The sequence below is a fragment of the Staurois parvus genome, unplaced genomic scaffold (genome assembly GCF_062004578.1).
Source record: "Staurois parvus isolate SC_StPar_1 unplaced genomic scaffold, SC_StPar_1.0 ptg000140l, whole genome shotgun sequence".
NCBI classification, from domain to species: Eukaryota; Metazoa; Chordata; class Amphibia; order Anura; family Ranidae; genus Staurois; species Staurois parvus.
The window spans coordinates 3,014,541-3,028,785 of NW_028317936.1; positions in this window are offsets into that span (position 1 = coordinate 3,014,541).

The following is a 14,245-nucleotide window of genomic DNA, read 5'->3' on the forward strand; positions in this document are numbered from 1 at the left end:
TCCAAGTCTTCAACCTCCATACTCTCTCCAAGTCCTCAACCTTTGTACTCTTTCCAAGTCTTCAACCTCTGTATTCTCCCCAAGTCTTCAAGCTCCATACTCTCTCCAAGTCCTCAACCTCCATACTCTTCCCACGCCTCCAACCTCTGTACTTTCTCCAAGTGCTAAACAATCTTTTTGTGAACTGGTGTCCGAAAACCCAACCGCATATTCCAGATGAGGTTTTACTAATGCTTTGTACACGGTAGATTATGTATTACTTTGTTTTACAGTATTAAGTTCCTGATGAGACAAAGTGCATGTAATACTTTGTCCCATCATCCAGGAGACTCCCCTCTTGATGCATGGCCACCCAACACCGCAGCTAGAAGGATATGGCTTTTTTACTTGTGAGCACCTGTCTCCAGCTCCCAGCATGTGTCTGGTTCAAGCACCGACATGAGGAACGCAGAGGAACGTGAGGCTGGCATGCAGCCATCACCTTGCTAGCTGAAATGTCAGGTGAGCTAAGGTCAAAGCGTGAACCTATACAACATGCCAGAGGGTGTTACATGGCACCTAGGAAGATGGGACAAAGGCTTCAAGCACTGTAAAAAAAATATATAGTTTTTTAATGGTTAATGGGAGCTGTATATTGCTTTGTAGAGAATCTTGAGTGTGACCTAAACAAACTGCAAGGAAGCATACACATAGCAGCAATGATTTTTATACGTTGGTATTATCTTGACCAGGAAAAAACAATGATTTCTTGTGAAGGACCCATATGGAAGAAAAATATATTTGAAATATATTTTAAAAATATTCTTCCCAAATATATTGACATATATTTGAAATGCTACATTTTTGACCATATTCAATATATTTCAAAATACATTTATATTTATATATATATATATATATATATATATACACGCAGGTGAAATGCAAAACATTAGAATATCGTGCAAAAGTTCATTTATTTCAGTAATGCAACCTAAAAGGTCAAACTAATATATGAGATAGACTCATTCCATGCAAAGCAAGATAGTTCAAGCCGTGATGTGTCATAATTGTGATGATTATGGCTTACAGCTCATGAAAACCCCAAATCCACAATCTCTGAAAATGAGAATATTGTGAAAAGGTGCAATATTCTCGGCTCAAAGTGTCCCACTCTAATCAGCTAATTAAGCCATAACACCTGAAAAGGGTTCCTGAGCCTTTAAATGGTCTCTCGGTCTGGTTCAGTAGGAATCACAATCATGGGAAAGACTGCTGACCTGACACCATCACTGACACCCTCCATAAGGAGGGAAAGCCTCAAAGGTTATTGCAAAAGAAGTTGGATGTTCCCAAAGTGCTGTATCAAAGCACATTAATAGAACGTTATGTGGAAGGGAAAAGTGTGGAAGAAAAAGGTGCACAAGCAGCAGGGATGACCGCAGCCTGGAGAGGATTGTCAGGAAAAGGCCATTCAAAAGTGTTGGGGACTTTCACAAGGAGTGGACTGAGGCTGGAGTCAGTGCATCAAGAGCCACCACACACAGACGGATCCTGGACATGGGCTTCAAATATCGTATTCCTCTTGTCAGGCCGCTCCTGAACAACAAACAATGTCTGAAGCGTCTTACCTGAGCTAAAGAAAAACAAACCTGGTCTGTTGCTCAGCGGTCCAAAATCCTCTTTTCTGATGAGAGCAACTTTTGCATCTCATTTGGAAACCAAGGACCCAGCATATGGAGGAAGAATGGAGAGGCACAAGGACCCCGATGTATGGAGGAAAAATGGAGAGGCACAAGGACCCCGAGTATGGAGGAAGAATGGAGAGGCCCAAGGACCCCGAGTATGGAGGAAGAATGGAGAGGCACACACTGCAAGATGCTTGAAGTCCAGTGTGAAGTTTCCACAGTCTGTGTTGATTTGGGGAGCCATGTCATCTGCTGGTGTTGGTCCACTGTGCTTCATTAAGTCCAGGGTCACCACAGCCGTCTACCAGGAGATTTTGGAGCACTTCATGCTTCCTTCCGCAGATGAGCTTTATGGGGATGCTGACTTCATTTTCCAGCAGGACTTGGCACCTGCCCACACTGCCTAAAGCACCAAAACCTGGTTCAATGACCGTGGGATTACTGTGCTTGATTGGCCAGCAAACTCACCTGACCTGAACCCCATAGAGAATCTATGGGACATTGCCAAGAGAAAGATGAGAGACATGAGACCGAACAATGCAGAAGAGCTGAAGGCCGCTATTGAAGCATCCTGGTCTTCCATAACACCTCAGCAGTGCCACAGGCTGATAGCTTCTATGCCACGCCGCAGTGAGGCAGTAATTGCTGCAAAAGGGGCCCAAACCAAGTACTGAGTACATATGCATGCTTATACTTTTCAGAGGTCTGATATTGTTCTATGTACAATCCTTGTTTTATTGATTGCATGGAATATTCTCATTTTCTGAGATTGTGGATTTGGGGTTTTCATGAGCTGTAAGCCATAATCATCACAATGATGACAAATCACGGCTTGAACTATCTTGCTTTGCATGTAATGAGTCTATCTCATATATTAGTTTCACCTTTTAAGTTGCTGCACTGAAATAAATGAACTTTTGCATGATATTCTAATTTTTCGAGTTTCACCTGTATATACTGTATGTTGAAATGTTTTTAAAAACATGTATTTTTTAAATATATTCTTCAGATTTTTTTAACATATATTCTTACATGTATTTGTAAATGCATTCCAAAAATGTAGATTTGTACTTTTAAAGACATGCAGTATATTTGAAATGTATTTTTAAAAATATTTTTCATATATTCTGTAATAAAAATGCATTTCAACCTACAGTATATATATATATATATATATATATATATATATATATATATACAGTGAGGAACAGAAGTATTTGAACCCCTTGCGATTTTGCAAGTTTTCCCACTTAGAAATCATGGAGGGGTCTGACATTCACATTGTAGGTGCATTCCCACTCTGAGAGACAGAATTTAAAAAAAAATTCAGGAAATCACATTGAATGATTTTTAAAGAATGTATTTGTCTTGCACTGCTGAACAGAAGTATTTGAACACCTGAGAAAATCAGTCTTAATATTTGGTACAGAAGCCTTTGTTTGCAATTACAGAGGTCAGACGTTTCCTGTAGTTCTTGACCAGGTTTGCACTGCAACAGGGATTTTGGCCGACTCCTCCACACAGATCTCCTCTAGATCTGTCAGGTTTCGGGGCTGTCGCTGAGCAACACGGAGTTTCAGCTCCCTCCAAAGATGTTCTATTGGATTTAGGTCTGGAGACTGGCTAGGCCACTCCAGAACCTTGATATGCTTCTTACGGAGCCACTCCTTGGTTCTCCTGGCTGTGTGCTTCAGGTCGTTGTCATGTTGGAAGACCCAGCCACGACCCATCTTCAATGCTCTGACTGAGGGAAGGAGGTTGTTGCTCAGAATCTCACAATAAATGGCCCCAATCATCCTCTCCTTAATACAATGCAGTCGTCCTGTCCCCTTAGCAGAAAAGCACCCCCAAAGCATGATGTTACCACCCCCATGCTTCACAGTAGGGATGGTGTTTTTGGGATGCAACTCATCCTTCTTTTTCCTCCAAACACGACGAGTGAAATTTAGACCAAAAAGTTCTACTTTGGTCTCCTCTGACCACATGACTTTCTCCCATGTCTCCTCTGGATCATCAGGAGGTCATTGGCAAACTTCAGATGGGCCTGGACATGTGATGACTTGAGCAGGGGAACCTTCCGTGCAATGCATGATTTGAAACCATGACGGCGTAGTGTTCTACTGACAGTGACCTTTGAAACTGTGGTCCCAGCTCTCTTCATGTCATTGACCAGCTCCTCCCTTGTAGTTCTGGGCTGATTCCTCACCTTTCTTATCATCAGTGATACCCCACGAGGGGACATCTTGCATGGAGCCCCAGTCCGAGGGAGACTGACAGTCGTCTTTAGCCTCTTCCATTTTCTAACAATTGCTCCAACAGTTGATCTGTTTTCACCAAGCTGCTTGGCAATTGCCCCGTAGCCCTTTCCAGCCTTGTGGAGGTCCACTTTTGTCTCTGGTGTCTTTTGACAGCTCTTTGGTCTTGCCCATGGTAGTAGTTGGCGTCTGACTGACTGTGGGGTGGATAGGTGTCTTTAAAGAGCTCAGACAGGTGCTACTAAGTTAGATGAATGAGTGGAGTAGAGGTGGACTTTTTAAAGGCACAGTAACAGGTCTTTGAGAGCCAGAATTCTTGCTGTTTCTCAGGTGTTCCAATACTTCTGTTCAGCAGTGCAAGACAAATAAATTCTTTACAAAGCATACAATGTGATTTCCTGAATTTTTTTTTTAATTCTGTCTCTCAGAGTGGGAATGCACCTACAATGTGAATTTCAGACCCCTCCATGATTTATAGGTGGGAGAACTTGCAAAATTGCAGGGTGTTCAAATACCTCTGTTCCTCACTGTATATATATATATATATATATTTTGAAATATATTGAATATGGCCAAAATTGTAACATTTCAAATATAGGTCAATATATTTGGGAAGAATATTTTTAAAGTATATTTCAAATATATTTTTCTCCCATGTGGGGAGTCATGGAGCAGTTGGATGTTTGCAACACATAAATGTACAAAAACATTAAGGTTCAATATTTGGCCAAAAAGCATGTAGACAACCCCTCCAAATTATTGAGCTTGGGTAGAATACACTTAATTCTACAGCATACAAAGACATTTAAAACAACTGTCACTTCTAACCTTGCTATAACAATTTGGACAAGGCCCTTTTTTGTGATTTTGACCTTGCGCAGCTCCACAAAGACATGGTTCAAAGAGTTTTGGCATGGAGGAACTTGAGTAGCCTGCACAGAGCTCTGACCTCAACCCTACTGAATGCCTTTGGGATGAATTGATTGTGGGTCAGGTTATCTCCTCCAGCATCAGTACCTGACCTCAAAAATGACCACAAATTCCAACAAACACACTCCAAAATCTTGGTAAAAGCCTTCCCAGAAGAGTGGAGGCTGTTATATCCACAAATATCCATTTTAAGGTCTAAGATCTTTTATTGAGATGTCCAACTGGCTCGTATAGGTGTGATGGGCAAGCGTCCACAAAAGTTTGTCCATAAAGTGTTTTTTTCTTATAAACAAATCAATTTTAAGAAGGGATCAGGTTATTTTAAGGATTAACCATGTGTCAGGGATCGCGGCTCCGGACTCCTGTGTCACGACGCCGTCCCCCGCGCATGCGCACTGGCGGCGGATCGCGCCGGGACACGGGCACTAGGTCCTGGCGAGCCGCGGCTGACAGGGAGCCGCGCATGCACAGTAGAGAGCCGCGGGCGCGCCTCAGGCGTCCAATGACAGCCGGGGGCGCGTCCTAGCCAGCCAATGACAGTGCAGGGCGCACTATTTAAAGATGCCCTGCACTGTCACCAATTGCCGCAAGGTCTTCCTGTGATCCTGAATTCCTGCACCCGTTTTGTGACCCTATTTTTGACCCTGACTACGCTGCCTGCCCCTGTGATTGACCCGGCTTACCCTGACTATTCTACCCACTCCTGTGATTGACCCGGCTTGTCCTGACTATTCTGCCCGCTCCTGTGTTTTGACTCGGATTATCCTGACTATTCTACGGACTGATTTACCTGGCTGACCCTGCGTGTGACCCGACTACTCCTTGCCCGCCGATTCGGTACCCCGCTTACCCCCACGGGACCACTATCCGTACCACCCTGCTGGGGCCGCCATCCTCTTCATATCTGGCTCTCCCGGTACCTACACACATCCCCGGAGGCCTCCTCAGCCGCTGGTGGGCCCGCTCAGAGGTCGTGACCTGGCCCGGGACTGTTTCAAGTCCATCCCCACCATCAGGGGCCCTGGTGAAGGCACAGCCCGGGCTTAGACCCCACGCTCTGGGTTGGTCTGTCAGTTGCCAGCTGGAGGGCTCCGCCTGGCGGATCATAACACCATGTGATCTTCATGAAAATGCCATGAAACGTACATCTATGAAACAAAAATCTACAGGTATAGATGACTAGGAGCCAAACGTGTTGTGCAAGTGCCTTTGGCTTATTAGTACACAAGTTCATGGATTTTTACTTTGCAAACAGCATGAAACCTGACAAACCAACCTTGTTGATATGCTCACTGTGTGGTACATAACTTCCACACGGAAAATAACATACTGCAAGGGGAATATGATAGATCAAGAAGACATCACAGCTGGAAGCCTAGTGCCTGCAGAGCAGGGATCAGAACATGGATGGATTTATCACATGTACCTCCTTCCTTCACCCTGCATTTCATACTGTATAAACAGCCATGGACAATGAGTATTACTTTCATCTCCTGTGTTCTCCTGATGTCAGCAAGGAAGAATTCATTTTAGAAAGGGCTTCTGCATTTTTTTCCTCTTCAGCTGACCTTTTGCTTCTATGGTCAGCTTGCAACGTTGGGTCAACATGGAAAAATAAGAAAAACAAATCTTACAAGTATGATGCAGTAAAGAATCGAATATTAGATGCAACAACAAACTAGACTTGAGGTCTATTGGCCCTTTAATTTCATTGGTAATATCTTTTACTTTTCTTGATCATTAAAACTACACAAGATAAATCTGAGGTGTTTAGAGCACCTACTTGATGTTTGCACATTTTCCATACGTGATACCTAGTCCTACACTTTTTGTTTCAAGGTTTCCTATCCCCCTTCCTCCTTGTAAATGGTAAAAATAGGGAAATTGATCACACCCCTGCTAAGAGGTCCAGATACAACTTTATTCCAATAAAAGTCGGGAGGCAATCCAAAAAGTAGCCAATAAATTTTGAAGATTCCCAGTGTGCTGCTGACAAGGCTTGTGCTTGCAAAGATACCATTTAGGTCCAGTTCATTTCTACTCTATTCACATTGTTGTCAATAAAGCCCCAGTGAAGGGGATGCTCTTGGACCCCCCCTTCCCCTGCACAACGAATTGGCTCCTTATTGGATTGTCCCCCTGACTTCCATTGGAATTAAGTTGTATTTGGACCTCTTAGGAGTGGTGTGGCATTTCAATTTCCATTTTTGTTAAGCTACACTACAAGCCAAGGAGACCATGGAGATCCTCTGGGGTGTAGAGACTGCCTGTCTGGGAATCAAATAATTTACATCAACATCATAATCTGCTATTCAGAACTTAATACATTGAGTCTTTGCAATGGAGAAGTCTTCCCATTCATCTAAACTTTAGGTTTAGGAACTAGGGAAATAGGGATAATGACTGTTGTTTAAAGTATTTAGAAAGCCCTGTTGTTCTGTGGACTCTGTGTTCTTGAAATGTGTTTTGCTCTGCACTTTACTGAAGTAAAGTTTTGAAACGTTGTCATCCGCTTGGTCTGAAGTACTTAAAAGGGTGTAATGCAAGCAGGGGCGGACTGACCATTTGGAAACCCGGGCACTGCCCGAGGGCCCGGGGTCAGTAGGGGGCCCCATGAGATGGTACCTTTTTCATAGGCTTTTTTGAGTTTGGGCAAGGACACAGGGGCCCCATGATCCCCTATTGCCCCATGAGTTGTCAGTCCGCCCCTGTTCACCACCCAACCCAAATGTGGTTATCTAGATTTCTATAAAGGATTTCTGTCAAGGTTCTTGTTATCTAGCTCATTTTATATCTAGTAGTAGCTGTTCACATTCAACTGGACCTATTTAAGAAGCCTAGTGTCTCTTCCAAACTGCCTTTTCACTTCTAATGGGTTTTAGGAAGATACCCCTACTTTTATATTCAAACAGGTAGCACCAACACCTTGATTCAGTTATCATGCAAAAGGCAGATATTCCAGTCTAAGGACAGGAAGAGAGGTGTAAAAATTGTGGAACCACTCTAAACAGAGGCTAAATGGTTAGCACTTCCGCCTGGCAGTACTAGGGTCGTCGGTTCAAATCCCAACCACAGCACCACCTGCCTGGAGTTTGCATGTTCTCCCTGTGCCTGGGTGGGTTTTCTTCGGGTACTCCGGTTTCCTCCCACACTCCAAAGACATGCTGGTAGGTTAATTGGCTCCTGTCTAAATTGGCCCTAGTATGTGTATGTATGAATGTATGTTAGGGACCTTAGATTGTACACCCCTTGAGGGTTAGGGACTGATGTGAATGTACAATATATATGTAAAAGTGCTGCGTAAATTGATGGCGCTATATAAGTACCTGAAATAAATAAATATTCTAGTTACATAATTTCATCTTTGGTGTTAGGAAGACTACATAGATAATATCAATACTAATAGTTACGAATTACATGGGTGAAGATGAGATTTATTATTAAAACACCGAGGTAGACATGTTAACATGGCATTATTTGAGGATGACAGATGGTGTTGAAGGCCCCCACCCATGTTCAATAATGGTTGTTCTGGTTTGAAGTAGATTTTTTTTCACACCTTGTGCAAACCAGTTCATTAACACAGCTTGCTAAGAGGATTATCAAATGTGGAGCCAGTACTTTAAAGGAGATTGAAAACCACATAGGCTGAGTATGTCATAAAAAATGCAAAAAAATTAATACAAAAAAAATATCACTCAGTCCCAAAATAGTGAACTATGTGCAAAGTGCTGGTGTTCAACTCCTAATTTCATACCTTGATTGGTAATTCTTTCCAAGACGTACAAGTACTCCACTGTGCTCAAATCAGTGCCCCACATGGACTGACACTCACCATTATCCAATGACCATCTATCTCTAGAATGGTCATTCACGCTTGCAGGACTATCCCCGTAAACCGAATGTTGCAGCTTGTGACCAGCTATTCTTGGAATGGTCCATGCCAGAAAATGAATTCTAGAAAACCCACTATATCCTAACCTCCACAGGCAGGGCATGCAATGTGTTACCGTAATAAAAGAACAGAAAGGGGACATCCCATAGTGTAGAACCGCTTTATACCTTTATTTTGGGGAATTAAGTAAAGGAATACACTCACAAGAGAAGTGCCTAAGCCCGGCACCCGGTGTACTCAGCCTTGTTGCTATTGCAATGAGAGAAAATGGAAGCCGCCTGTAGTGATCGCTCCTCTGAGCAGCGTGCATTCCATAGGGCGGATGAGACATCGGCGGAAATTGCATCATCAAACCTTGACGCGTTTCGATCAAAGATCGTCTTCAGGAAGCCCCTTTAACCAAAAGACGCCCGGCCAATAGCCGTTTGGTGGCCTGCAAAATGCTGTAGATTTCCAGGTGGACGCCATATGGTCGTTCTCCCAGGAATGCACAGTTTTCTCGCTTGCAGAGCCGTGCAGCGGCACGATCTGTCACTGGCCGTTTACCTCGGACACGGCCGGTGACAGATCTGAGAACCGGCCCCATTGCCGGTACCATGTGACCTGCTGTGACCAATCACAGCAGGTCACATGACAGTTGAATACAATGGATGGCTTCATTCATGCCATCCATTGTATACTAGTGTCTAGCTGTGAATGGTCAGCGATCGTATGCACATGTCATGTGATTAGCTGTGGCCAGGGGCGGACTGACAACTCATGGGGCCCCCGGGCAATAGGGGATCATGGGGCCCCCGGGCAATAGGGGATCATGGGGCCCCTGTATCCTTGCCCAAACTCAAAAAAGCCTATGAAAAAGGTACTAGGGGTATCTCATGGGGCCCCCTACTGACCCCGGACCCTCGGGCAGTGCCCGAGTTTCCAAATGGTCAGTCCGCCCCTGGCTGTGGCCAAATCACAGCTAAGCACAAAAACAAAAAAAAAGCCTGAATGAATCGGTCATTCAGGTAAATGCTTGTTTATAGCAAAGTAATTCTTTGCTATAAGCAAATTGTGTAAAAAAAAAAATACTGATCACTTCCCCAAAGTAGTACAATGTTACTATAATAACTTTGGACATAGTGAAATATGAAAAAAAATCTTTAAAAAATTACAAAAAATGTAATAAAAAATTAAAAAATAAATAAATATATATATATATATATATTTTTTTTTTCATACTGTCACCAGTCAGTGTCCCTGATCACCGCCATGCCAGTTATATGATGACGCTGTACTGCACTGGTGACAATACGTAAAAATAAAATAGTGAAAATAATTATTTTTATTTTTTCATTTTCCGAAAAATTATGACAAAAAAAATACAACTTCAAAAAATTCGCCATGCCTCTTATGAAGTACGTTGAACTGTCTACTCTGCAAAAAGGGGTCATTTGGGGGATATCTGTACTGTTCTGACATTCTTGGACCTCAAGAAATTAGATTGGCTGTCAGTACTTCAGGATTGATCAATATTCAGATCTATCCCATAGTTTGTGAACTCTATAAGTTTCCTACAAACTACAAAATACATCCTATGTTGGGTTATTTTCACCAAAGATATGTAGCAGAATACATCTCGGCCTAAATTTATGAAGAACAATTATTTATTTGCAACTTTTATAACAGAAACAAAGAAAAACGTGTTTTTTTTTCAAAATTTTCGGTCTTTTTTTGTTAATTTAGCCCGGCGGTGATTAAATACCACCAAAAGAAAGCTCTAGTTATGTGAAGAAAATGATAAAATTTTAGTTTGTGTACAATGTTGTATGACCGCGCAATTGTCATTCAAAGTGTGAGAGCGCTGAAACCTAAAAAAAAGCGGACTGGGCAGGAAGGGGGTAAAAGTGCCCGGTATGGAAATGGTTAAAGGGGCTGTAGAGAACACAAATGAGTAAGCATTGATTTTAAAAGACTCTTTAATGGCAATGATCTCTATCAGTCTCATGCAACATGTCTGCAGTCTCTAATAGTCTCCTACAGTATGGTCCTAGTCAGGGGCGGACTGACCATTTGGAAACTCGGGCAATGCCCGAGGGCCCGCGGTCAGTAGGGAGCCCCATGAGATGCCCCTGGTACCTTTTTCATAGGCTTTTTTGAGTTTGGGCAAGGATACAGGGGCCCCATGATCCCTTATTGCCCGGGGGCCCCATGAGTTATCAGTCCACCCCAGGTCCTAGTCTCCAGCCACTACTGTAACCATTAGCTGTACCATCTCCTATGGTCCAACCATCTCCTGGACCACAAATGCAGTCTCTGACAGTCTCTAACAGTTTCATGCAGCATTGCACCTGCTATATATTATGTCGAGCTCTTTGGTGATTTCAGGAGGTTACACTTTTAGGGTTCCTTTATGGAGTAAGTTTGCTACCAATAATCTGCAACCTGACCTCTAACTTGCAACCTTTTAGCAGCTGCCACAACAGAGAACAGCTATAATTTAAGTCTAAGGGCACTTTGTTAAATAAATACCCAAGGCCTCTTTTTCATCGTCTAACAGATAGTTAGGATAACTCATTCCTGGTTACTAAAGGTCAAAGGTGATGTTTTTGTATGAGTGCGGTTGATTTTTTAGTCAAGGATAGCAGTTCACATTTTATTGACCATATACAAAAAAAAATACTCAAGTCTTTTGTGCCACTTATTATTTATTCAGCACAAACATCTTCTGGAAAGATAATATTTGTGTTGGGTACAACACTAGACCTCCAACCAAAAGTTTAAGGCAGAGGAGAACTCTAGGAAAGTTATGGACGGACATCCCATAAATTCTGATCAAGCCAGTTCCCAACACCCCCAAGCCCGTTGCTCAGTAGACAATAGTCAAATAAATATGATCAAACAATTAATAGGATTGACTGGAAGAAAGAAATGGTGGCAAAGTAAAGATTTTTGATTAATACATTTTTATTGAAGAGTATGGCGCCATATCAACAATAAAATCACTTAACATCCATTACTAAATTTACATTAGGCATTAGTAATGATAACATCTATACCTGTCCTACAACTTCCAAGTAGGAACATAATTGTACAAATATGCAATGGCAGAATGTTTGCTATCAAAGCCATCCTTTTCCACTATTAAAATAATCAAGAATGAACAAAGCAAAAAATAAACAAATAAATGGAGAAGGAGAAGAGAAGAAAAGAGAAGAAAAAAGAAGGTGTCAGTAATGGACTCACAACTGGTGGTGGGACTCACCTGCCGTGTGGGCTGCAGTACCAGGGCTGGCCAGCGGGTGCTCTCAGCAGCCAGACGCTCACTCCTGCAATCAAGTCATCACCTGAGGCTGATTGCAGGAGGTGTATTTAAGGAGTGGCCAGGCCTGCAGTCAGGGCCTTGGTGTATAGTTTCCCTTGTCCCTGTATCCTGAGCCTGCCTGAATCCTGACTCTGCACGAACTCTGCCTGTACCGACCTCGGCTATTCCTAACCACTCTTCCGCCTGCTCCTTGTACCTTGCCTGCCCGTTTGCTACCAACCCGGCCTGCCCGACTACGTTTAGTATTGTTCTTATTGTTATCTGTTGGAGCTTTGGTTTGTTTGCACTGTGTTTATGTTTAGTCTTGCACTGCGTTTATGTATTGTTTAGTCTTTAATAAATTGTATTGTTTATACTATACCTGAAGCCTGCGTTTCCCTGTGTCAGTCCACACATCTCTGGTCATACCTGGAGCCCTGACAGAAGGGCATACAAGAGGTGATGTGAGCCCACCATCACCTCTAAAGTGACATAGGTATTATCTACTATATTTTTAATGCTGACAAACTACATAGTTAGTCTGGTTGAAAAAAGACAAACGTCCATCCAGTTCAACCATTAAAAAAAAAAAGTTATAATCCTATACCAACAGTTGATCCAGAGGAAGGCAAAAAAACCCAGCAAACCATGATCCAATTTGCTCCTTCAGGGGAAAAAATTCCTTCCTGATCCCCCGAGAGACAATCGGATATTCCTTGGATCAACTTTACCTATAAATGTTAGTATCCAGTTATATTCTGTGTATCTAAGAAAGAATCCAGGACTTTTTTAAAGCAATCCACTGAGCTGGCCAGAACCAACTCTTGAGAGAGTCTATTCCACATTTTCACAGCTCTCACTTTGAAGAAACCTTTCTGTGTTTGGAGATTACATTTCTTTTCCTCCAGACGTAAAGAGCGCCCCCTTGTCCTATGTGATGATCTCAGGGTGAATAACTCTACACCGAGTTCACGAAACTAGACTACCCAAACATGACTTCAAATACAAAGATACCAGAGCTTATTATCTCATAAAGGGCAATAGTCTTGAAGAGACAGAGAACTAGACCCATGGGGACCATATTTCCCTAAACTTGGCATAATTGTCATTTGTTATAGCTATTGACTCCTCCATGCGCATAATGTGGTTTACTTCTTTCACTCATTCCCTTATTGTAGGTATTGTTGAGGATTTCCAATGCCTAGGAATCAGGGCTCTTCCGGCTAATAGAAGGAATCGAAATACTCCCTTTTTAATAGATTCAATTGATCCGGGTATTATTGAGAGAAGAGCTGCCTCTGGAGTCTCTGGCCAGGTCCTACCTGTAACCAAATGACTGAAATGTGGCTAATCAAAAAGGTTTTATCGCTAGGCAGGAACACCCCATATGTAAGTAGGTGCCTCCTGGCTCACCACATCTCCAACATTGATCTAAAATCGCCGGATTAATCATATTTCATAAGGCTGGGCTGTGATACCATCTAGTTAAAATTTTATAATTTCTCTCCTACGATTGGGAGGCTAAAGCCATCTTAAATGTAAAGAGAAAGGCCTTAGCCCAGTCTTCAGGCATAATTTTATTTCCTAGTTCTCGTTCCCAATTTCATATGTAAAACAGCCAGAAATGCATACCATAGAACAGGGCTTGAAATTTCCACTCGCCTGCTCGCCAATGGCGAGTGGAAATTATGGTGGGGGCGAGTGTGTCCCCCAGGGCCGTCTTGCTGAGCAGGCTCTGAGCTCAGGCTGGATCTGTCATTGGCACTGGGAGCCGTCAGACTGCTCAATAACTGAGCGCAGTGTGTGCTGTGCTCTCTGCCTCCCCCTAGAGTGCAGTACCCGGCTCTGTCAGTGAACAATGAAGTACTGCAACTTTTTATGGGGTGTCTGTGTGTGTGTGTACGTGTACATGTGTGTGTGTGTGTCTGTGTATGCATGTACAATTGTACATGTGTCTGTGTGTATGTACATGTGTGTATCTGTACATGTGTCTGCGTGTGTGTACATGTATGTGTGTGTACATGTGTCTGTGTGTGTGTGCATGTACATGTGTTTGTGTGTATGTACATTCATGTGTCTGTGTGTACATGTGTCTGTGTATATATGTACATGTATCTGTGTATGTATGTATGCTGTGCTCTCTGCCTTCCCCTAGAGTGCAGAACCTGGATCTGTGAGTGAACAACGAAGTACTGCAACTTTTTATGGGGTGTCT